Raw genomic sequence first — 24383 nt, forward strand, 5'->3', positions numbered from 1 at the left:
GCATGTCTCTGACCGATACTGCAAGCTTCGCCGTAGAACAAGCCCTTCAGCCTGAGCGAGCATTTTTCAGCGGACTACGCACTCAAGCCGTTTTCCCCCTGACGCCGTCTCACCTGTGGCTATCCGGCGACGACGACGATCATATCCTTTTAAATAATTATGCCTGTTTCATCCTGCGCCACGTGCGGACTCAAGCTGCACGAGGCTGATGGACACGCGAGCTGCATTTCCTGCCTGGGAGCTGCCCACGCGGAAAATGCGCTCTCCGCCGGCGGATGTGAGGCCTGCGAAAGCATGCCGATCTCCGTGCTGCGCACCCGGCTAGCTCTCTTACGAGACGGCGATGCCGCGTCACCCGCCCTTCCCTTCCCGGCACTACTTAAGCCGCGGAAGAAGAAGTGCCGCAGCCAAAGGCCCCCCGAGACCATGGAGATAAGCGAAAGCACGCCGGCCGTGTCCCCGCGTGCCTCGCCTTCTCCAGAGACGACGCCCTCACCGGTTTTCTTCGAGGGAGACCTGCGCCCCCCCCGCCACGTGGCGGGCCTTGTCTCCTTCGGAGGATCGGGCGAACACGACGACAGCCTGTCGATTACTGCGTCTGAGGAGGAATGGCCGGGCTCTCTCGACCCCGCCAAAGCTTCTGAGGCATCAGGCAGTTTTTCAGCGACCAGGACTAACTCCGACGCCGAAATGCTTCGGATCCTGACTAAGGCTGTCACGGACCTCGACCTCGAGTGGGCCTCGCCCGAGGAGCCGCCCCGTAGTCGGCTGGATGGCTGGTTTCTCTCGGGGCGCCAACAGGCCCCACGTCACAAACCAGCGCCATTTTTTCCCGAGGTCCACGAGGAGCTGACTAAGGCGTGGCGAGCACCCTACTCAGCACGGGTGGGTTCATCGGTTTCCGCGACACTCTCTTCAGTGGACGGTGCAGCGGAAAAGGGCTATGAGTCTTTGCCGCCCCTCGAGGAGGCTGTGGCAGCTCATTTGTGCCCGAACACGGCGGCTAGTTGGCGAGCTAGAGCTACCCACCCCAACAAGCCGTGTAGAGCTACATCAGCCCTCGCCGGACGCGCGTATTCCGCCTCTGGCCAGGCTGCATCAGCTCTACACACCATGGCCGTGCTTCAAGTTTACCAGGCCAAGCTCCTCCAGTCCATGGACGAGACTGGCCCGGATCCGGAAGCCTTCAGCGATCTGAGGAGCGCTACGGACCTAGCCTTGCGTGCTACGAAGGCTACAGCACAGGCCATAGGTAAGAGTATGGCTAGCTTGGTAGTGCTAGAGCGCCACCTTTGGCTGAATCTGACGGAGATCAGGGAGACGGACAAGACACGTTTCCTCGACGCCCCCGTGTCCAGCTCCGGCCTCTTCGGCCCGGCGGTCAAAGGGTTTTCGGAGAGATTCACCGAGGCACAGAAGGCGTCCCAGGCAATGCGACACTTCCTGCCGAAACGCTCTAGCTCGGCGTCCAAGACCAAGCCAGCCTCTTCGCCGCACCCGGTCAGACCGGCAAAGCAGGTATCTCAGCCCCGCCCTGCGGCTGATACCTTCCGCCAGCCGAGACCGACAAAGCGCTACCCGATGCCCCGGCGCCAAGGCCCGCGGCCCAGCGGTGTGAGTGAACCGGTTCCGCCGAAGTCATCCTAGCAAGGATGAAGCGAGAGGGCTCGTGTCTCGCACTAGCCAGACCACCCTCAAAAAGACCCGCTATACTTCCCACAGCTCCCTGTTTAGCTCAGGCGGCTGGGGATTTTATTATTGTAAACAGGCCCGCAGCAGTGAGCGCGCCTCTACAAACAAACGCCGTTTTCACGGCGACCCAAATAAAGCACAAAAAGAGCATGTTTCACAAACACAACCCATGGTTTCACGGTCCCCCTACACTAGGTGGCCCCCTCCATGTTGTAAGAATGACTTCCCCACAAGCAAAAGTTGGTACAGTCACTCAAACACTCGATATGTGCACAAATCACAATGTAAAGGTAGTGAGTCCCCACAGTGTAGGCGACTCATCCCATTCAGTGGTTCAATCCCTAGCCACAAGGGTGCAGGCCTGGCAAGCCATCCCCGGTGTGTCGAGTTGGGTCATAAACATTATAAAGCGAGGTTACTCGCTCCAATTCGCTCGCAGACCCCCAAAATTTCAGGCGGTAGTCGAGTCTTCAGTGAGAAGCAGCGTGGGTCAAGTGCTTCGCGCCGAAGTACAGAATTTGTTAGCAAAAGGGGCGATAGAATTAATCCCTCCAGCGCAAACATATTCAGGGTTTTACAGCCGTTATTTTCTAATTCCGAAAAAAGACGGCGGTCTCAGACCCATACTAGATTTGAGGCATTTGAACAAAGCTCTCATGAGACGGCCGTTCAAAATGTTGACTATCAAACACATCCTAGCGCAAATTCGCCCGGGAGACTGGTTTGTAACAATGGATCTGAAAGACGCGTACTTTCATATTCAGATAAACCCTCGTCACAGGCCATTTTTGAGATTCGCCTTCGAGGGTCAAGCCTATCAGTACACGGTCCTGCCCTTCGGCCTGTCCCTGGCACCCCGTACATTCACGAAGTGTATGGAGGCAGCGCTCTCTCCCCTGAGACATCAGGGAGTGCGCGTGCTGAATTATCTCGACGACTGGCTGGTGCTAGCACAATCGAGAGCAGAGCTGGTAGCTCACAGAGATTTGATTCTCGGCCATTTGAAATGCCTGGGTCTCACAATCAATGTTGCCAAAAGCAAACTGACACCCAGCCAGACTGTAGTTTTTCTGGGCACAGTTTTAGACTCAGTGGAGATGACAGCGCGGCTCACACGAGAGCGCGCGCTCGCAGTGCAGACGCTAGCAGCCTCGTTCAGAGCGCGAGAGCGCGCGCCCCTGAAAAAATTTCAGAAACTTCTTGGCCTCATGGCAGCAGCATCGCCAGTACTCTGTATGGGATTACTGTGCATGCGCCCGCTGCAACACTGGCTGAAACGCCGTGTGCCAACCTATGCATGGCAGTCCGGCAGCCTGCGCATCATGGTGAATCACGGTTGTATAAGAGCCCTGATTCCCTGGCGAGCTCAGGACTGGTACATCAAGGGTGTGACCATGGGAGTAGTTTCCAGAAGGAAAGTAGTGTTTACAGATGCATCCAACCTAGGTTGGGGTGCTCTGCACGAGGGCAAGCCTGTCTCCGGCCTCTGGTCGAGCACGGAGCAGAGCTTACACATCAACTGTCTGGAAATGAAAGCGGTTGGTTTGGCCCTGAAAGCATTACTAACAAACCTAAAAGGTTTAACAAACCTATATAAATCGCCAGGGCGGCATCAGGTCAGGCAGCCTGTATGCCCTAGCGAGAGAACTCCTTATATGGGCACAGAGCAATCTGCGCTCTTTGAGAGCAATGCATATCCCGGGCGTTCAGAATCTGGGCGCGGATATGCTCTCACGGGGCAACACTCCCCCAGGCGAGTGGTCCCTAAACCCTCAGACGGTTCGTCTGATATGGAGTGTGTTCGGAGAGGCCGAAATAGACCTTTTTGCCTCGAGATCCAACACACATTGCAAGATGTTCTTCTCGAAGAGCAGGGATGCGTTGACCCATCGTTGGCCCAATCGCCCCCTATATGCTTTTCCCCCTGTCTCGATGATTCCACAAGTCATAAAGAGGGTCAGGGAGAGCGGGTGCCCAGTCCTGCTGGTGGCCCCTCTCTGGAGATCCAGACCGTGGTTTCTGGAGCTGATTCAGTTATCAGACACAGTCCCTTGGCCTGTTCCGACGAGGAAAGACCTCCTCTCCCAGGTGAAAGGAACGATATGGCATCCGCGTCCCAATTTATGGGCCCTCCATGTGTGGCCCCTAAACGGGTACCCGGGGACCTTCCAAGGAAGGTCCTAAACACTATCTCCGAAGCTAGGGCCCCGTCTACTAGGCGCCTATATGCTTTGAAATGGTCAGTGTTTTCCAGCTGGTGCTCGAAAAACTGTCTGGACCCAGAGTCATGTGAGGTAGATACAATATTATCCTTCCTGCAGGAGCTGTTGGATGCGGGCCGCTCCCCGTCCACGCTCAAAGTGTATGTGGCAGCTATTGCAGCGCATCATGCCCCGATAGCTGGCCAGTCGATAGGAAGGGATGATTTGGTGGTGCGGTTTTTGAAGGGTGCTAGGAGGATTAACCCCTCCAGGCCCCCTTCTGTGCCCCTATGGGACCTCTCCAGGGTCTTAGGGGCCTTAAAGGGCCCACCATTTGAACCGCTACAGTCGGTTGATTTGAAACCTCTCTCGCTAAAGACTGCTCTCCTGCTGGCACTGGCATCTATCAAGCGAGTAGGGGATCTGCAGGCGCTCTCTGTGAGCCCTTCATGTTTGGAGTTTGGCCCAGGTGACTCTAGGGTCGTCCTCAAACCCAGGCATGGTTATGTGCCTAAAGTGCTTTCCACTCCGTTTAAAGCACAGGTCATTACGTTATTAGCCCTTCCCCCCTCTGCCGAAGATGGGGAGGTGAATCTTCTGTGTCCTGTCAGGGCACTGAGAATTTATCTGGAGCGTTCTGCGTCTTTCAGGCAGTCAGAACAGCTATTTGTCTGCTTTGGTGGCCGATCCAAAGGCGATCCAGTCACCAAGCAAAGGCTGTCTAGATGGATTGTGGATGCTATATCTATGGCTTATACTTCAATGGGTCAGGTTTGCCCCATAGGTATTAAAGCCCATTCGACTAGAGGCATGGCTTCATCGTGGGCTTGGTCATCTGGTTTTCCTATTCAGGATATTTGTGATGCGGCCGGCTGGTCCTCGCCTTCCACATTTATGAAATTCTATAATATGGAAGTTCCTTCTCTGCATGCGAAGGTGCTTTCAGTATGATGAAGACCCGGCAGTGCCCGGTTTTCTCTACAGTGTACTGTGCATAATCATTCACATATATATATATAAAACCCGCTTGCTGGTTAATTTCTAATTTACTAAATAGCCCAGACGGTGTCCGGGTTCATTAGTATATTGGGTTGGTATTGATACTGACATATATATTTTATAAGGCCCGACGGTGTCTGGTCTATATATATAAATATATTTTATAATGGTTCGGACTTGTTTGAGCTCAGGGGTCCTGAGTTCAGTGGCAACCAGTTACTGTTGGTGCGGCGTTTTGCATGGCGTCCCCACTGCGTATAGCTACGCAATACGAAGTGACCGTTCGAAAGGGAACTACTCGGTTACTATCGTAACCTCAGTTCCCTGAGATAGGGAACGAGTATTGCGTAGCCGGCCGCACTATAGTAACCTGGTGAGTTGTCGCTTCAGTCGTGGAACCTGCTATAATGGCGAATGCGGGGCTCTGATATAGACTAAGGCCACGCCCCCTTTGGGAGCTCTGACGTACAATGTTGTTCATTGGTGGCCTGTCTGAGGCGCCCGCGCCATTGGTTTAAGCAGTTGCTGCAGCACAGCCTATGAGCGAGCCACGCTCAATGTGCTAGCTGTGCAGCTGCAAATGCGTTTTAAATAAAAGCTTCAGTAAATCGAGGAAAAGGAGTTTCCCCACTGCGTATAGCTACGCAATACTCGTTCCCTGTCTCAGGGAACTGAGGTTACGATAGTAACCGAGTAGTTTTTATCATTTGTTGAATATTTCTGTACATTCAAATACCTTTAGAAAATCTTTACTTTTCTTTTCTTTTTTGTATACACATACAAGTTAGATCTGGCCACAAATCTGGTCTCTATAATGACATGCAATAGTGTTGTGGGGTTGCTGGAGGTGTGGTTCATCATCAACACCATAATCTACCACAACAACTTGATCACTGGGCTCTAAACAAATATTATGCAAAATGCAGCAGGCTGAGACTGCTGAGCTGATATTGGAAATGCTTCTCATTTGCAGGCAATGGAGCCTCCTAAACTTAGATTTTACAATGCCAAATGCATGTTCAATGACCACGCGAGCTGCATTGAACTTTCTGTTAAAGCATTTTTGCCTAGCAGACAAGTGGCCATTGTCTCTATAAGGCCTCATAAGTTGAGTCAACAAATGGTAGGCAGAATCCCCAATTATGTGCATTCCCTGTGGAACAAGGGAATGAGGATCTTCTTCAAGAATATGACAAACTTCTGTGGAGCGAAATGCTCTGGCATCGTGCCAACTCCCAGGGTGACCCACACTGATGTGACTGTCACAAAACCCAGTTAAATTTACAGAATAAAACTGTTTTCTATTCATGTATGCTAGGGGATTATCACAGTGGGGTCTCATTATAGGAATGTGACACCCATCCACTGCACATACAGTGTTGGGGAAACCTGCTACGTCAAACCCTAACTTTGACATCTCCAGCCTTTGGCCTCTGGGCCAGGAAATGTGGTGGCCATGGATGGTGGGCCAGGAAATGTGTTCATATTGCAACAAAACTCATGGAGATGCTTGGTAAGAGTGGATTTTGACATGTTAAATCTATCTGCCACCCCACGATATGACTCCTGATTGGCCAATGTCCAAAGGCAGGCAAGAACACTGTTTGCGAGTGGCAGTTTGGTCTGTTGTAAATTCATATAAACAGGACCAAGGGAAGTAATGACATCCTGCAAAGGTAGAAAAATAGGTTATCAAGATAACATGCTAACACTTGTTCAATGAATTTTATATTAACCAGTACATACCTCCAACCAGGGCCGGCGATTGCTATAGGCGAACTAGGCGGTTGCCTAGGGCGACAAATGTGTTGGGGGCGCGGACGCACTCTAGTGTCGCCCTATCTACTTCCCATATTAATCATAAATTAGAACGAAACGCGAAATAAAACATGTTTATTAAACATGATCAAAGGGCAAAGGGCGCCCCCTCAACCACACGTTTAATTACTTTTCAACCTGATTATTAGATTGAATTTATGATTTTTGTCTACCATTTCTGGATTGGCGGGGGGCGGGAGGGTTGCGTTACGTTACGTTAGGGAAGTGCTCAGCTGCTGGCGCGTTGATCGAAAATGAAGCGGTCTAAACCTCTGGTGCACAGGGACGAAAACGGAGAAAGGAAGAAGATAAAAAATAAAGCTCAGTATAGAGTAAGTCTTCTCATCTTAGCTATTAAGGTGTCCAATGAAATAAATTTACTTAGTATTGTAGCCTACATCACCGAATATTGGACGTTTCATTGCTGTCACTAAGCTATAGTTTGCTAGTTACTTTGAAGGTGAATAGAAATGGCAGAAACAACTGTTAATATTTTATTATTTGAGATAGAACTAAAAGAACTGAAATATTTTAATTTTGTAGTGGTACATACATTATCCATAATAGCACATTTGTTTGTAGAAGGTATAGTTAAACCAGTTTAATGGTCATAATTTGCTTAAGTTAATCCAATTTGGTAAATATCCTTGAACATTCTTTGTAGAATTTGTGTATAAACAATTTACAGTTGATTCTTCAAGTCATAATTTGCTTGTTGAAGTGTTGGAGTGACCAGGGCCGGAGTGGGGCCACTTTTCAGCCCGGGAGTTTCAGGCCCAAGACCGGCCCACTTTTTCCATGGTGGAATTCCAAATTAGCACTTTTTTAAAATTGGATAAATGAAGCAACAGTTCAGCTCGTACTATTGTGTAGTTAGTATTAATACCATGGGTTAACAAATAATGTAAAGGTTAAATAATAATTCACTTAGACTTTATAAGAAGCATAAGAAGCAATTGCAACTTTTTCACACAATTCTGACGTTATATTTCGCAATTCTGACTTTATATTTCGCAATTCTGACTTTATAACACGCAATTGCTATATCACACAATTCTGACTTTATATCTTGCAGTTCTGACTTTATAAGCAATTGCGACTTTATTTCACACAATTCTGACTTTATAATTTGCAATTCTGACTTTATAACACGTTTTATGATTTTATATCACACAATTCTGACTCTATATCTGGCAGTTCTGACTTTATAAGCAATTGCGACTTTATATCACACAATTCTGACTTTATATTTCGCAATTGTGACTTTATAACACGTTTTATGACTTTATATCACACAATTCTGACTCTATATCTTGCAGTTCTGACTTTATAAGCAATTGCGACTTTATTTCAGGCAGTTCTGATTTTATATCTTGCAATTCTGACTTTATAAGAAGCAATTGCTACTTTATATCACGCAATTCTGACTCTATATCTCAGAATTCTTTATAACACGCAATTGCAACTTTATTTCAGGCAATTCTGACTTAATATCTCACAATTCAGACTTTTTAACACGCAATTGCGACTTTATTTCAGGCAATTCTGACTTTATATCTCGCAATTCTGAGAAAAAAAGTCAGAATTGCGAGATGTAAACTCGAGATAAAAAGTCGCAATTATCTTTTAAAATGTTTTATTCTGTGGCGGAAACAAAGCTTCCATAGCTTACCTCCTGGCCTCTTCCTCCCATCCATCCTCCCTGACGCGTACCGTTACGGCCGGCCCAGCTATCAGTAGGCGCCGGCGGAGCCGCGGTAGCCTCCCTGAGAAAACGTTTTGAAAAGACGGTCTATGGACCCAACCATTTCTATAGGAGGGGAGGGGAGAACTCCCTCACATGGTACAACCCATGCTGAGTTGCGCGCTGTGGTGGCAGAATGCGGAACGTGTGTATCCTAATGTAACTAATGTGACATTGAAATGTAAAAATAATAATAAAAAAAAATTCCTCGACCGGCCCAAAAGTGAAGCGGCCCACCGGGAATACTCCCGATTCTCCCGATTACCCACTCCGGGCCTGGGAGTGACTATTAGAGCATTTTTGTTTGTTCATCAATCAACATTCTTTGTAGCATTTTTGTATGTGCAATTTATTAGAGTGTATCATTTAAGTAATATTTTGCTTGTTGAAGTGTTGGATTGACTACAGGTGAAACTCGAAAAATTAGAATTTCGTGCAAAAGTTCATTTATTTCAATTATTCAACTTATAAGGTGAAACTAATATATTATACATTAGTTAAACAACATTAAAACCCATTAACCTGCATGGAGAGGAGGTGGAGGTGGTTGATAATTTTAAATATTTGGGTGTTTACCTCGATAACAGACTGGATTGGAAACGCAACTCTGAGGCCATCTTCAAGAAGGGCCAGAGCAGACTCTACTTCTTGAGGAAGCTCAAGTCTTTTAATGTATGCAACAAGATGTTGTATATGTTTTATCAGTCTGTCGTCGAAAGTGCAATATTCTTTGCAGTCATCTGCTGGGGCAGACAGTAAGAGTCTAAATAAACTAATAAAGAAGGCTGGCTCTGTGCTGGGGTTTGCTCTGGAACCTATGGAGTTGGTTGTGGAGGAAAAGATGTTGAAGAAACTATTTAACATCATGGACAACACATCACATCCGCTGCACAACTTGGTGGTTGGGCAGAAGAGTGTTTTCAGCTGGAGACTACGGCAACTTTGCTGTAGCAAGGACCGGTACAGAAAGTCATTCCTACCCACTGCAATAACAATATATAACAGATCTTCTCTGGGTAGATAAGAGATTATGGACATTAATGACAGAATAGAGAATAACACATGAATATATGGTATATGATATTTTAAACTGCACATCTTGTGTAATTATTTTATTTATTTAGTATTATTCTTAAGGAATTTTATACAGTATAGGTCAATGTATGTTATATGTAATATGTCTGGTATGTATTGTAATTTGCTGCTGTGACATCACAATTTCCCCTTGGGGATTATTAAAGTCTTTCTATTCTATTCTATTCTATTCTATTCTATTCTATTCTATTCTATTCTATTCTATTCTTCTATATAGACTCATTACATGCAAAGTGAGATATTTCAAGACTTTGTTATGGCTTACAGCTTATGACATATCAATTCATATCAATTCTAATTTTCTGTGATTTTGAATTTGGGATTTTCATAAGCTGTAAGCCATAATCATCAAAATTATAACAAATAAAGGCTTGACACTTATCAATTTTCTTATTTATTATTTTCTTATAAAGAGCGGGGGGGGGGCGCAAAAACTCAATCTTGCCTAGGGCAACCAAAGGGCTAGAGCCGGCCCTGCCTCCAACAACGTGTCTCATAGTGCACAGCTGGCGGCAATTTCCAGTAGCACCTCAATGCAGTACACAAGATCCGGGGGGAGGAGTCGGATCTTGTATAAGGGGTGGAGATTGGTAGGTTTAGGGGTGGAGATGGGTAGGTTTAGCGGTGGGTTTAGGGATCAGGGGGTGGAGATTGGTAGGTTTAGGTATGTAAGGTGGGAGGAGTTGGATCTGGATCCGACTCCTCCCCATGGATTTCATGTTCTGCATTGAGGACCATCTCGCAATTTCGGCTAATAGGGTATATGTCGAACGCCGCATTACGAAACCGGAAAACAGAACGCATCGCTTCCGGTTCAGGTCTTTTGAATGTGCTTCATGCATTTTTTTTACTGTTTTACTCAAGATAACTTAAAAGGAGCGAGCAAAGATGATCATAACCAATGTCCCTCGCATGTGAAGATCGATATTTAAAAGTAAAAAAAAAAAAATCTTCACACTAACGTTTAGATATTTAAATAGAATAAAAAGCCAATAACAAAGTGAGATAGGTAGGTTAGCTGATTACCTTAAAATTCCATAGATATCGGCATCAGTTCATACGGCTGTTAACACTTTCTATGACAAGCGGATACGATGAGACCAGGTTTCCGGTTTCGTCATGCAACGTTCGACATATACCCTATTATCCCGTTCGCGGGGATTTTGCGCTCGCCCGGTGTGGTATAGTATTCGGTAACCCTATAGTATTCGGTAACCCTGAGGACCCAAGCAATCCGATTGGTTCAAAGCACGTTTCATGGGTAATCGCTTTAGTGCCTGGTTATAAATCATACAAAATTATTTTATTATAGAAGACGTTTGTACTACGTTTTGTACGAGTCATTAATGTATTTAATGTATTTTAAATGATACGTTTCATATACTAGTATTTAACCGAAGCTATAGATTGTGAAATTAAACATTTCTCGTTGTTTGTGTGTTTTTTAGTTAGCTTAGATAATAGCATAGCATACAGCTAACGTTATCCAATGATCGTGCTATGAGCTTATACTGCACTGATACTGCCTTACCGTATTCACAGCCATTCGTAATGCAATTATAATTATGTAATTATTTTTTATCCTCAATAATCAGCGCAATATGTTACAAGTACACTTTTATTTATTAAAAGAGCCATAAAATAATATTTATTTGTGTATATTACTATTTTTGCTATTACATTTAAATAAATTACAGAATGCTAGCTATGTTTTGTGGGCATAAATATTAATTGGTTGTCTAGCCTTGACTAAAGAACACTATAATGTAATTATGGAATCACAATCTTAATGTAATTAATCAAACACCTTAATTCATATAATAATCTTTATTTTAAAGAAATAACATGTTAAAGTGTGTTTTGTGACGAAATTATTTGTTTTAAAGAAATAGGGCATAATATGTTTTTTTTATTACAAGCATGTAATTTGTGTACTAATGCATATGATTTATGTCATAATAATTCTTAATACAGAACATCATACAACACAATAACATTTAATGTAATTAAATTAGAGAATCAAAACTTATATAAAAATTGTATTAAATTACACAATACAATACATAATGAATTCTGAAACTGAATTATGAGATGTAATATATTACATTTTTATTAACACAAAACTACAAGCAAAATGCACATCGTTTTAGGACATTTATAGAGCTTTTTAAAATACACAACAATACAAAGCAGCTTTAAACAAACATACTCTAGTATGTCTTTACTTTCCTAAACACTTTTGTGATAGTCCTCTGGCTATAGATTGTGAAGATTTAAAAACCATTAATGTTGAGTTAGCTGTGTTAAAATATTTAATGAACTGTAAGGTTAAAGTTTTTTGAGAGCTAATGAGACAAATAGATGCAGTGTATTTTGCTGTATGAAAAGTCAAATCTTTAGTTTGAAGTAAATTCATGTTGTCAAGGCAAGTCACCTTTATTTATATAGCGCTTTTTACAATACAGATTGTATCAAAGCAGCTTCACATTGATAAAATGAAAATAATACAACAAAGTTTGTTTCTAGAAGAAAATTGCATCATTGTCCACCCAAATTAGACAGATCAATAATATTGTTGAATATTAAATGTCCCCAACTAAGCAAGCCAAAGCCAAGGCAACAGTGGCAAGGAACCAAAACTCCATCAGTGACAGAATGGAGAAAAAAACCTTGGGAGAACCCAGGCTCAGTCGGGGGCCAGTTCTCCTCTGGCCAACTAGCGAACAGTGTATGATTATGATCCAGGCAGCATTACAGGTCAGAGGTCAGATTGGTTGTGTCGATGAGGTCGGCACTTCAGGGATGCGTCATGGTTGGGTCCAGGTGCAGGTCCACCATCTAGTCTGGATACGGCCGGAGTCCACCTCACTTCAGAAACGGAGAGACTGGTTGACAATTCAGCACTGCGTTGTCGTCGAGTCCAGGCGTAGGTCCTTCATCTGATCTGGATACGGCCTGGATCCGGCGGACTGCGGTAAACCTCGGTATAAGCAGAGAGACTAACATTAACGTAGACGCCATTCTTCTTATGATGGAACGAGAACATCAGGATTTATGGGAAGTGTTCCCGGTTCCGGCTGGCCTAATCTATGCAGCCTAATATGGAATTATAGAAGTCTATAATGTGTTATGTGAATGCTAGGTCAAAGAGATGTGTTATTAGTCTAGCTTTGAACTGACTGAGTGTGTCTGCTTCCCGGACAATGGTAGGAAGACTGTTCCAGAGTTTTGGTGCTAAATAGGAGAAGTATCTACCGCCAGCAGTCGATTTTGATATTCTAGGAATTATCAACTGGCCGGAAATTTTGAGATCGCAATAGACGTGAAGGACTATAATGCGTTAATAACTCGCTCAAGTACTGGGGAGCTAAACCATTTAGTGAACTCTGCAAAAACACACAAACAACACGTCATGTGCAACTGAACACTTGCAGTCTTTAGTGCTGTGGAACTTCACTCACTGTTTTTGCTTTGATATGCAAGCCCAAAGGTGCAACGCAGCAGCAGACGCAGCTAGCCCGTTGAACCTGAGGTGTCATGGATGGACTGACTTGAGTGATCAGTAATATCATTAAACAACAGTCCCCCTACAATTCTATTATTTACATCATTTGTGAATATATTGTCTATGAGGGTGGCTGACTGTATAGTAATTCTTGAAGGCTTGGTTATAATTGGAAAAAAATTCATGCTATACATAGAATTGATAAATTCTTCCGTCCCTTTATGTTCATTTGGGTTTAATAAATTAATGTTAATGTATCCACAAATAAATGTTGTCTTATGGCTTTTTTTCAAAAATGCTTCCTCAACCCAATCTCTAAAACAATCTACATTTGAGTCTAGTGCTCTGTAAGCACACTGTCCACTGTCCGCGAAACCACTATTTTGCAGTGTGACAAATACTTAGTGGAATCTCCATATCTCAGCTCTGGAAGGCTCTAGAGTCTCCAATCTTGCACTCCTGTCTGCGCCTCAGCACCCTCTATCCGAATCCAGAGTTTCAAGAAGATCAGATAAACTTTATTTTTCGACCCAAAAAAACGACAGGGGTAGTAGTAGTAGGCCTTATAGTTTTTTTGGTTTGAAAAATAAAGTTTCATGGATCTTCTTGAAACTCTGGATTCGGATAGAGGGTGCTGAGGCGCAGACAGGAGTGCAAGATTGGAGACTCTAGAGCCTTCCAGAGCTGAGATATGGAGATCCCTTTTTAAATATGTACAAATAACTTTTTAACATATGCTTTTCTGGTAACAGGGCTGACACAATGAGCGTGTCTTTGTCTTTCAGATATTACATAAACTCAAAGAAAAGAAGAGAACACTTGTCTTCTACCATAAACTTCATGAAAGGCAGATGATGCAAGCAGAAGTAGAAAAATCATACCGAGGGACATGCCATTTGCAACATTTCTGCAAGATGCTTTGCACAAAAAATGTGATTAAAATCCTAAAAAAAACAAGAAACAGAAATTAATTTATTCTTATATTATTAGACATATTACGGAAACTAAATTATAAAATATTTTATTTGTTTTATGGTTTATTAAGATTTACAGAGCTTTTTTTTCACTAAGGGACACAAAATGGCACGTTTACGTATAATGACCCAACTGTGATATGACTCATTAGATATTGCTTGATGCTGCAATTTTTTTTTACCTACAAGAGTCTCCTAGGATAGAAGGAATGGGTGGATATTCCGGAGCAACTTGCAATTCTAACTGACCATTTGCCATCTTGGTTTGGAGGGGAAAAAAATCGAAACACAACGGCTTACCACTTGGTTGAAATATATAGGATGATGCACCAGGATGGGTCCACTGAAGAGGATGATGTGCAACTATGTCAGCTGATATCATTACGCTAGTAATTCATTAAGTTAATTATAAAGTGTTGCTATGTTGTGAGAAGGTATTCCTTTGCAGAGATCCCAACCCTAACTAAGCATTTAACAAACAGAAAAAAGTGACATCTCATTACCAGATGTTCTCCAGTCCTAAAAGTAAAACAAAAACACAAACCATCTATATTTAAAAGATCTTTTAGAAAGTCATGGTCTCTTTTGAGCCTTTGTCAGTGATGCTTGATTTCTTTCAAGACAACATACTCTGAAATACTTCCCATGATCCCATACATAAAAAAAAAAATACATGCTGTGTTGGTGATATCATATTATATATATATTAAAATATTCTTACATAGGCTATATAAAATAAAATGACACAACCCTGTCTCTTTTTGTTAAATTTCAGTTTTATTGATCAATAATAGCAATTCTGAAAGTATAAGTAGCCATACAAGTCAAGAAATAAATTAATTAAACGATTCAGTCAAACATAAGTCAGCAGGCACAACGTTAAAGATAAATAGCCTAAACAATTCAACGTTATATAAAGTTATAAAACTTTAGATTAATGAGATCAAAGTTAGACATAGCCTACACAAGACGAATTATACCACTCCACTAGACTCAGCGAGTAACGTCTGCTGCACTTGCCGAGATAAGGCTTTTTCAGGCGGGATACGTGAGCGCTGAGCGCCCGGTGATCCCTTGGATCTCCCGTCTCCGAAAACGTCAGATCAAAATTTGAAATAGGCGCTGTCTGTATAAACAAACAACATATTTGAGATTAAAACAACTACTTTCTCGACTGAAAAACTCTTAAAAATAAATTTCGTGACACAATAACAGTAGTATTTTTAATTTTTGCGGTCTTTCTCCTTTCTCCTGCTATTGATGCAACTTGAGATTTTAATATTAGCTATAGAATATACACAATTTACATACAATATATAATTTAATAATTATAATTTATATAATTTAATTTTACCTTGCATATAGCAGCGGGATTTAGCATTCTACATAAAGCTACCACATAATAACACTTAAACAGCTCACGTTAGCTACAAGTTATCGCGAGAACAGATTTAGATCAGGCATACTACTGGCATACTAACTGGGTCCTCAGGGTTACCGAATACTATAGGGTTACCGAATACTATACCACACCGGCTTCAACTTCCGGTCGACTTCCTTCCCGCCTGGTCATATCGAGGGAGGGGCTCTGTACCATGACGACAACTCCTCACTCTCAATAGAAGGAGAGGAGAGAGGGTGATGGAGCCAATTCAGTGGATGGGGATTATATAAGGAGGCCATGATTGTCAAAGGCTAATGGATGGAATGTGGCCAGGACACCGAGGTTACACCCCTACTCTTTACGAGATTATTTTAATGGGATTTTTTACGTCTCATCCAAAGGAAGGATTCTGTATGCAACAAGTGTTAATTTCGTTGACGAAAATAAAGACGAAAATTATTCGCCATGTGCGGGCGTCGAGGTATCTAGCCGTTGTAAGTTATCTATAGAGAGCAAACGGCTCGTATGCTTTTGAATCTCTCTCGCGGTACCACGGTGTCTTTCCCCGGTCGGTCTGTACAGCGTTCAAGTCGACCATTCCTAAAATGATTGGATTGGCATGCAAATTAGCCTTCCCATTTACAGATGTTTTTGCCTGCCGTGTCTTGCCGAGAGGGGAGCGCGCATGCAGGTCTGAGTTACGTGACTGTATTTTCGCGGCAAATCCGACACAGAGCCTTTACACAGAAATACCGTATGAGGAATACTTGCTTTCAGAGGTAATAGCAAAACCCGCAAAGTGGATCATTTTAATGTGAGATTACAACCCCTTCACACACAAGCAAATAAAAAATGATTAATTTTATTAGAAAAACTCCATATCGCCCATTTAACAAAGCTGCGTGCAAAACGCAATGTTAGACAGGTCGGGCAAAAAATACTCACAATTCCACTAATGACTATCATACTATAATATACATTTCCTCATAACATAGCATAATATCATTATAATACTTACCTCTCGACCACTTTCTCGTTCCGTCGTTGCTGCTCTGCAGCGTGGTGGGCATAGTCGACTGTATAAAGGTGGTTGGGCTGATTCTTCTCTTGCAGTTGCAGCAATTTTCTTTTTGGCGACTCGCACATATTGCCATCTATCGTTTAATTATATATGAGGAGCTCTTTTCCAAAACGCGATACATCCATTTCAATAGTTTTCAGGAAAATTATATTTTTTGCCTAGACCCACACATTTTGTGAAGATTTAATTTATCCTGTTAAAATGTTGTCATTTTTTGGCTCAGTCTGAACATGTTGAACAATGATTATTAAATCAAACAACAAACTCATAATTATGAGATAAGTCATTAATTCAGAAAAAGAGCAAATATTTATGAAAAATTATCTCGCAATTCTGAGATAATTAAGTCATTAATTCAGAAAACAGAGCAAAAACTTTTTATTCATGAAAAAGAATCTCGTAATTCTGAGATAATTAACTCGTTAATTCAGAAAAACAGAGTAGATTATTTTTCCTCAAGTGAATGCAATACACTTCCGTAAAAACTTTTGGAGAGTCGCCAAAAAGAAAATTGCTGCAAATGAATTAATAGTAAATATTAATAACTCGAGGAGCACTTGAAGTGATTTATGTGATATTGTATTTCTGTTTTGAATGGCTTAGTCTTTTATCAATTGCTGTATACATCACATCTATTGTTATTATTATATCATAATATTATAATCTTTATATCTTATGTCTGCTATGGCAAAGAAGAGTCAGTGCATTCTGTGTCAGTATCTTTGTTAAAACATACCCTAAACAACTGTTTACATTTTCTTCCAGTTTGTGGACAGCTACAAGTGTGTGACACAACCTGCACATCTCAGAAGCTTCCTCCTCCTTCATCATAAGACAAATCATGTTTGCTAAATACAGCATGAAGTGCAATTTCACAAGAAATGGTGTAACACAGCCTACCTTTACTTCTGGTTCTATAAGAGCTTGCTGCAGTGGCAAAATATAAGCCAAAGCCTTGTTGAGACTTCTCACACTTCGAAGGTACTTCACACTGTAGCCAGAATTTGGCACTGGTATCTGTATCAATGCCCGGCTCCTCGCACATCTCATTATTTTAAAGCCTCCTGCCTGTCTAAGCAAAGGATAAGCACTGAACAGTTGTTCACAAAATTCAGTGTATGAAGAGCTGTTATTATTGGGGAAAGTGATTTTTTTTTTTTTTTCAGACCAACATTTTGCAACACGCTGCGCTCTTCAGTTAAAGGTGTCATTTCAGGCTTAGGATCAGCAAGACAAAAAATGAATAAAAAATGGGACCATGGGGTTTCATCTGGTCTGCGGGACTGCCGCTGGCTGTCGATAAGACTGAAAAAGTCTTGAAAGATTAGCCTGCACAAAATCTGTTCTGGAGGTGGATGGCTGAGGGACATTATTGGAAATTCTTGATTGATGAGACTCATTCATTCTAATTGCCAGAGGATAAGAAAAGGACCTTATTTGACCTGTGTGCCCCTCACTTGTATGATGTTCTGGTGCAGCGGGGCTTGAGTGGGTGATTTAGGACTTGCTGCACTGTAGTGGACCTCACTGAAGAACAGGATACAAAAGACCCTTCAGTTTCTGACACTGCAGATGATTAGGCTAAGTAGTCAATAGCAATATTGCAAATAAATGCATTCTTTCATTTTTCATTTTCATAGTTCATTTTTGTAAGACTCACAAACCTTAGTAATGCATTTAAAGGAACTTTTCCCTCAGAAATAAATTATTTGATGGTAACTGTTTATTTATAGGTACAAGTTCAGACACCACATGAGGCTGGACCAAATACAGGGTGTTCGTATACACCACTGGGGTTTGTTGTTTCTTCTGTTTAAACTAAAAACGTAACCATTCTTTACTATTGTGATTACCTTTGCATGCAAGTGATAAATATATAAAGATAAATATATCCTCAGGAACTGCAACAACACCACAATCCATGGCTGGAACAGGACCATCCCAGTCCGCTCCAAAGTTAGTGAATAGAGTAAACTTTATGAAGCACTTTTAGCTTTACAACTTTGCAGACTGTGTTCATTCACATACAGCTATGTTACACACTGCATGAAAGGTATTTTTCAAAAATCCATAATAGGGACACTTTAATTGATATTACAAATTAAAAAGAAAAATCTTTTGTTTCTCTCAATACGAATTCACGTAAGGACTGCTGCTGGCAGCTGCTCTAACTCAAAATGGAGACAACTCTGTATTTTGGGGTATTTGCCCTGTATCAACCCTCCCCCAAAGTTGAACTTGCAGACACGAGTTAAATGAACTTTTACAAGATAGAACTCACAAGTACTCAACATTATGTAATACTTTTAAGTTAATTTCTAAAAAACGTAAATTTCATATAACTTCATGGGGCATGAATACTCTTTTGAATGGTGCTATTAAATAATAATCTATTGCTAACAAATGTGATATGTAGATATGTGTTTTACCTATTTTGATACCAGTGTGAATCAGCAAAAATGGAAATGTCACTTTTTAAGATTATTCTATTTTAAAGAATTTATAAAATCCACAAAAGCTTTACAGGTGTCTATTTTAAAGTGGCTAAACAATGTGTTTTATGCTTGTTTTGCATACAAAAATTTGAATATCTAAATGCCACCTCTGATGCAGATTCTGTTTTCTCTGCAGTGGGATAAAACATTTTTGTTGATAGTCAATTTGATTGGTAAAAGCCATATAGTGACTTAAAATGTATATCATTTAACATTAAATATGACAGTGTTGGGGAAATTGCCTTTATAAAGGTAAAAAAAAAAGAGTGCACTGAGAATCAATTTAAGATTATTGGTTCAGAATATTATGACGTTTACAACACAACACTTTATTGAAATATTTACCCTGGTGAAAAAAAAATATGTTAAGTATACTTGAAGCCAGACTAATTATTAGTATACTTCAAGTGTGTTAATGATTAGTTAACTTAAAGTGTGCTATTTTGAAACAACTAATTTTGTACTAAGTATATTTTAGTAGTAATGAAGTTGTAGTAAAGCATAACTTTAAATGTATTTAGTGTACTTTTGTGTACTAAATTGGAACAACTTTAAGTATATTTAGTATATTTTAAGTATATGCCTGTGTAGGGACTAGTTACATACTTGATTAGTGTATTAAAGTGTACTTTATTTGTGTTAGAAGTACATTACAAATTAATTACAAGTGTCTTCGAAACATACAAGAAATATACCGTAAATTTATTAAAAATATATACTAAGTATACTTGCAGCCACACTAATTATAAGTATACTTCAAGTTAAGGATTAGTTAACTTTAAGTGTGCTATTTTGAAACAACTAATTTTGTACTAAGTATATCTTAGTTGTATTTAAATTGTAGAAAAGCATAACTTTAAGTCTATTTAGTGTACTTTTGTGTGCTAAATTGGAACAACTTCAAGTATACTTAGTATACTTTAAGTATATGCCTGTGTAGGGACTATTTACATACTTGATAAGTGATAATAAAGTGTACTTTATCTGTGTTACAAGTACATTACAAAATCATTACGAGCAATATACAAGTCTATTATTTTTGAGTAAAAATGATATTCTCCGTAATACCTTTGGCTTAATCCAAATACTACAAATAGCACACTTTGTCTTCAATAACAAATGCACATTAATAAACAAATATTACTTAGCTATACTTTGTACAATATACTTTAAAGCTATAGTAGGTGATGTTGGAGAGCAAGCGAGATTTGAAAGCGGCACCTCTTCTAAGCTCCACCCCCTCCCGTCAGTACTCCGTCCAAAGCTACGCCCCCACAAACATGAACGCGCATCCACAGTCGGAGTCAGCTGCAGGTCACAGGAAAGCAGAGTATTTTTGTCATGTTGGAATAAATATTTTGAAACGATAAATGCCTTTCCTTTACCATTTCAGCATAAACAAGCTATTACTTTTCTTACCTCCTTACATGCTAAATGAATAATGACAATGAATGTGGTATAACACTTTTTGTTTTATTTTTTTTAAAAACGAACAAGAGAGACCTAAGAGAAATACTTTTTTACACAAGTATCTGTACTTTCGCTGCTTTTGATTGTCTTAAACAATCTGTATTTACATATAATAAATAAGAAATAAATATATATAAGAAAAGGAGTGTCCAGGGATGGCTGACAGGTCAGGCTTTGCATGAGGCGTCGTCTGCTGTGGTGATCTACTCCTTTGGCAGTGATTTACCTTTAGGAAGAATATCACAATTACACATCTGACAATAATTACTGCATCTCAAAGACACACAAAGAATGACAACAAAACTTTGTTTCCATTTCACACAGTAACAAACATTTCTTCTCGTAGCTAACAAAACACATATGCCACATCACCACAGTTGTCCCGTTTATAAGCAATATTAACGTCATTTTATCACAATTATAATGCAGACACTTGCGACTATGGCTGTGCAATATGTTCAAAATGGCATGTCCTAAAAGTCAGATAAGCAGACCTGTAACGCAACTGGCTTACACCGACAGAGAAGCTAATGTTAGCATTGCTAGTTAGCACTAGCTACAAAAGTAGCTACGTGGCCTAACGTAACATATATCATGGAAATAACAAATCCCCCCGAAGCAAAACAAATAACTACCTGTTCAGCAGAAAGAACGCAACCTCGGCATCGCTTTTCATCACTTTTGCTCCCTCAGTTGTCTCCACCATTCAAATGCTGCAATGTTGACGCAAGTTTGTTCTCTGGCTTTATCCAGTGCCTGTTTCGTTGCAGCCTTTTCTGCCTCCGATTTTCTTTTTTTTAGGCTTTTTATCAGGGCGAGCAGTTACCAGCAAAGCTGGCATTGGTAGATTTTGCTGCATTTTCTCTTCCATTGTGCCGCAAACTCCTGCTTACTCGGTGTAGTGAGCTGAATGTTTCCGGAACGGTGACATGTGATGAGTGCACGCAGGGCAGCGCACGCAGTGGGGCTCGGGCACGAGACATGAAGGCATCTGATTGGTTCTTTACATTCGCACCGAATGGCAGTGATTGGTCAGAGTTTTTACTGTCCTGCAGCTGCTACAGAGGTCTGATTTTTTTCATTCCTTTTTCTGAACACATGTATTGACTACTCTCAGGATGGAAGGACCATTTCATCCAGTATAAAAAAAAAAGTGTTTCTGAACAGGATTACCTACCCTAGTGAGTGAACTTCCATTTTTGGCCATGCAATATAGCCAGTGTTTACTTGGCTGCATGTTAAACGGCCACTTGTGACATCACAATCCAGTAGCTGCCACTTTCTGTACAGTAGAAAACACATTTTCTTGTGTGTTCCAATGGTGTGATTGTTGATGTAAAATTTGTAATGGATTTGTGTTTATTGTACATTGTGCCTATCTTTAACATTGCATAAACTTAAATAAAAATACTTAAATCACAATTACAAAAGTAGCCATTTGCAGAGGTGGGTAGTAACGAAGTACATTTACTTCGTTACATTTACTTGAGTACTTTTTTAGAAAAATTGTACTTTTAAGAGTAGATTTGAATGTGGGTACTTATTACTTTTACTCGAGTACATTTCTAATGAAAAAACTGTACTTTTACTTCGTTACATTGGGCGACGTTCCTCTCGTTACTTTATTTTAATGCAATATGTGTTGTTAAATGCGTAGTTTATTCCAAGCGTGCTGTATCTTTTTTCTGGACTTGAGCGATGCTCAATTCACAAATGAATGACTCTTTTGAGTCGATTCTGTTCAAAGACTTCATCAAACAAGTTGGCAGATCTGTCTAAATCGGTTCGCGAATCAGTTTGAATGATCTGTTCAGTTCCTGCACGCACTGAATCATCTGAAGCAGCTTTCAATTCACACTCGACTCGGAGTCGTAACAGAAAGATTTAAGCACATCAAGAGCGTTAGATGAAGTGGCAGTGGACCTACAGTAGCTACTAGCTACAGTCAAGTGAGAGCAAATCTTCAAATGCATCAACTTTTTGCCAGCGATGAAGATCTTTATTAGTTGAACATCTTCGTAAGCTGTCTGTGAATGAATGATTCCACAGGACGATATATTCGATTTCATTTCACTCAGGTAATACATTTTACAACCAAACAGATTACTACGCCACGATACTAGAAAGTATGACATTACCCGTTTTTTGGACATAAATTAATTTACATTAAATAAAGCTACCATTGTTCACAGTTAATGAACACCCGCCATCCCGCGGTACGGTAGTTTGTGTGTAACGTTAGGCCTATTGTTGCGCAGTGGCGTGCGAACTCGACTTGAAAACGAATGCCTTTGCCTGCCGTTTACAGTTAACCAGTTTAAACATGCTTGCAGAAATATACATTTGATTATATTTTTGGAGAACAGTCAGAAGAAGAACCGTCGATGTACTTTTATTTTTTGTGTGTGTGTTCAGATGTTCAGTAGCAGTCATGAGCGCGAGCAAATGTGAAGAGTTTTTAACTCTTCTCTGTAAATACCTTTGAATGCAACACTGCAGATTCATTTTATTTAGAAATTTTCTAATAATCCAAATGTAGTTGTATAAGTTAATATTATACAAACCAGAGGACAGGCAATGATTTTCGTGCTATACAGATGGCAGAAATAATGCTTATGTCTCTCTTCTGTTTTTGTTGCAAAGCTGATAATAATAGTCATTTAAATAAACAAAATCTAAATATATCATTTTATATATAGCCTACGACTTCAGAGGCAAAAGCCTCTAAGTACCATCTGAAATTTTCTTCTAAAAGAGCATTTTTATCAAGCTTGTATGTTTATGTTCACACTTAAATGGCAATGAAAAGTAGCCTACCTATTAATTGTCATTAAAGTGAAATTACTAACCTTAAATATACGAGCTTGATACAAATGATTGTTTTAGAAGAAAATTTCAGATGGCACTCAGAGGCTTTTGCATCATGAAGTCTTCATATATATATATATATATATATATATATATATATATATATATATATATATATATATATTTATATATATATATATATATATATATATGTTGTTTTGGTTGTTGTTGTTGTGTTTCCTTGCCTTCCTACTATGTAAAGCGACCTTGGGTTTGAGAAAGGCCTCTATATATATATATATATAGAGGCCTATATGATCCGAAGTAACTAGTTACTCACTACTTGAGTAGTTTTTTCATTGGATACTTTTTTACTCTTACTCAAGTAACTATTAAGATTATTACTTTTACTTTTACTTTGAGTAAATATTTCTATAAGTACTTGTACTTTTACTTGAGTACAGTTTTTGGGTACTCTACCCACCTCTGGCCATTTGTACACTGCATACTCAAATCTATTTTAAGTAGATCAACATAAGTATGTTTTCTTTAAATACACAAAAACTTAAAAGGACTTGTAGTGTACTTTTTAGAAATATGTTAAAAGTGTGCTTGTTTTTAGCATATTTCTTAAGAGTGTAATTAATCATATATTTATTACCAATGTACTTATAGTGCATTTGTTAGAAATATATTAAAAGTATGCTTGTTTTTAGCATTTTTTTTTAAAGTGTATTTAAGCATACATTTATTATCAATGTACTTATAGTGCACTTGTTAGAAATATATTGAAAGTATGCTTGTTTTTAGCATATTTCTTAAAAATGTAATTAAGCATATATTTATTACCAATGTACTAATAGTGCACTAGTTAGAAATATATTAAAAGTATGCTTGTTTTAAGCATATTTCTTAAAAGTGTAATTAAGCATATATTTATTACCAATGTACTTATAGTGCACTTGTTAGAAATATATTGAAAGTATGCTTGATTTTAGCATATTTCTTAAAAATGTAATTAAGCATATATTTATTACCAATGTACTTATAGTGCACTAGTTAGAAATATATTAAAAGTATGCTTGTTTTTAAGCATATTTCTTAAAAGTGTAATTAA

General features: G+C 40.2%; 1 protein-coding gene and 1 pseudogene across 2 annotated transcripts in view; both read right to left on the bottom strand.

Moving 5' to 3' along the window:
• LOC308700501 (nuclear factor 7, brain-like) overlaps positions 1–24383 on the bottom strand; it is a gene marked incomplete at both ends in the record, with an annotated part of 251973 nt that overhangs the window by 98884 nt on the left and 128706 nt on the right. The window lies entirely within an intron of this gene.
• LOC308701261 lies at positions 5677–16558 on the bottom strand (annotated as a pseudogene). Its single transcript has 3 exons — positions 16431–16558; positions 14532–14547; positions 5677–6560 (listed from the first exon to the last, which is right to left on the bottom strand). The product of its transcript is annotated as an uncharacterized misc_RNA (transcript).

Source organism: Scardinius erythrophthalmus (assembly GCF_964197995.2).
Source record: "Scardinius erythrophthalmus genome assembly, chromosome: 13".
NCBI lineage: Eukaryota > Metazoa > Chordata > Actinopteri > Cypriniformes > Leuciscidae > Scardinius > Scardinius erythrophthalmus.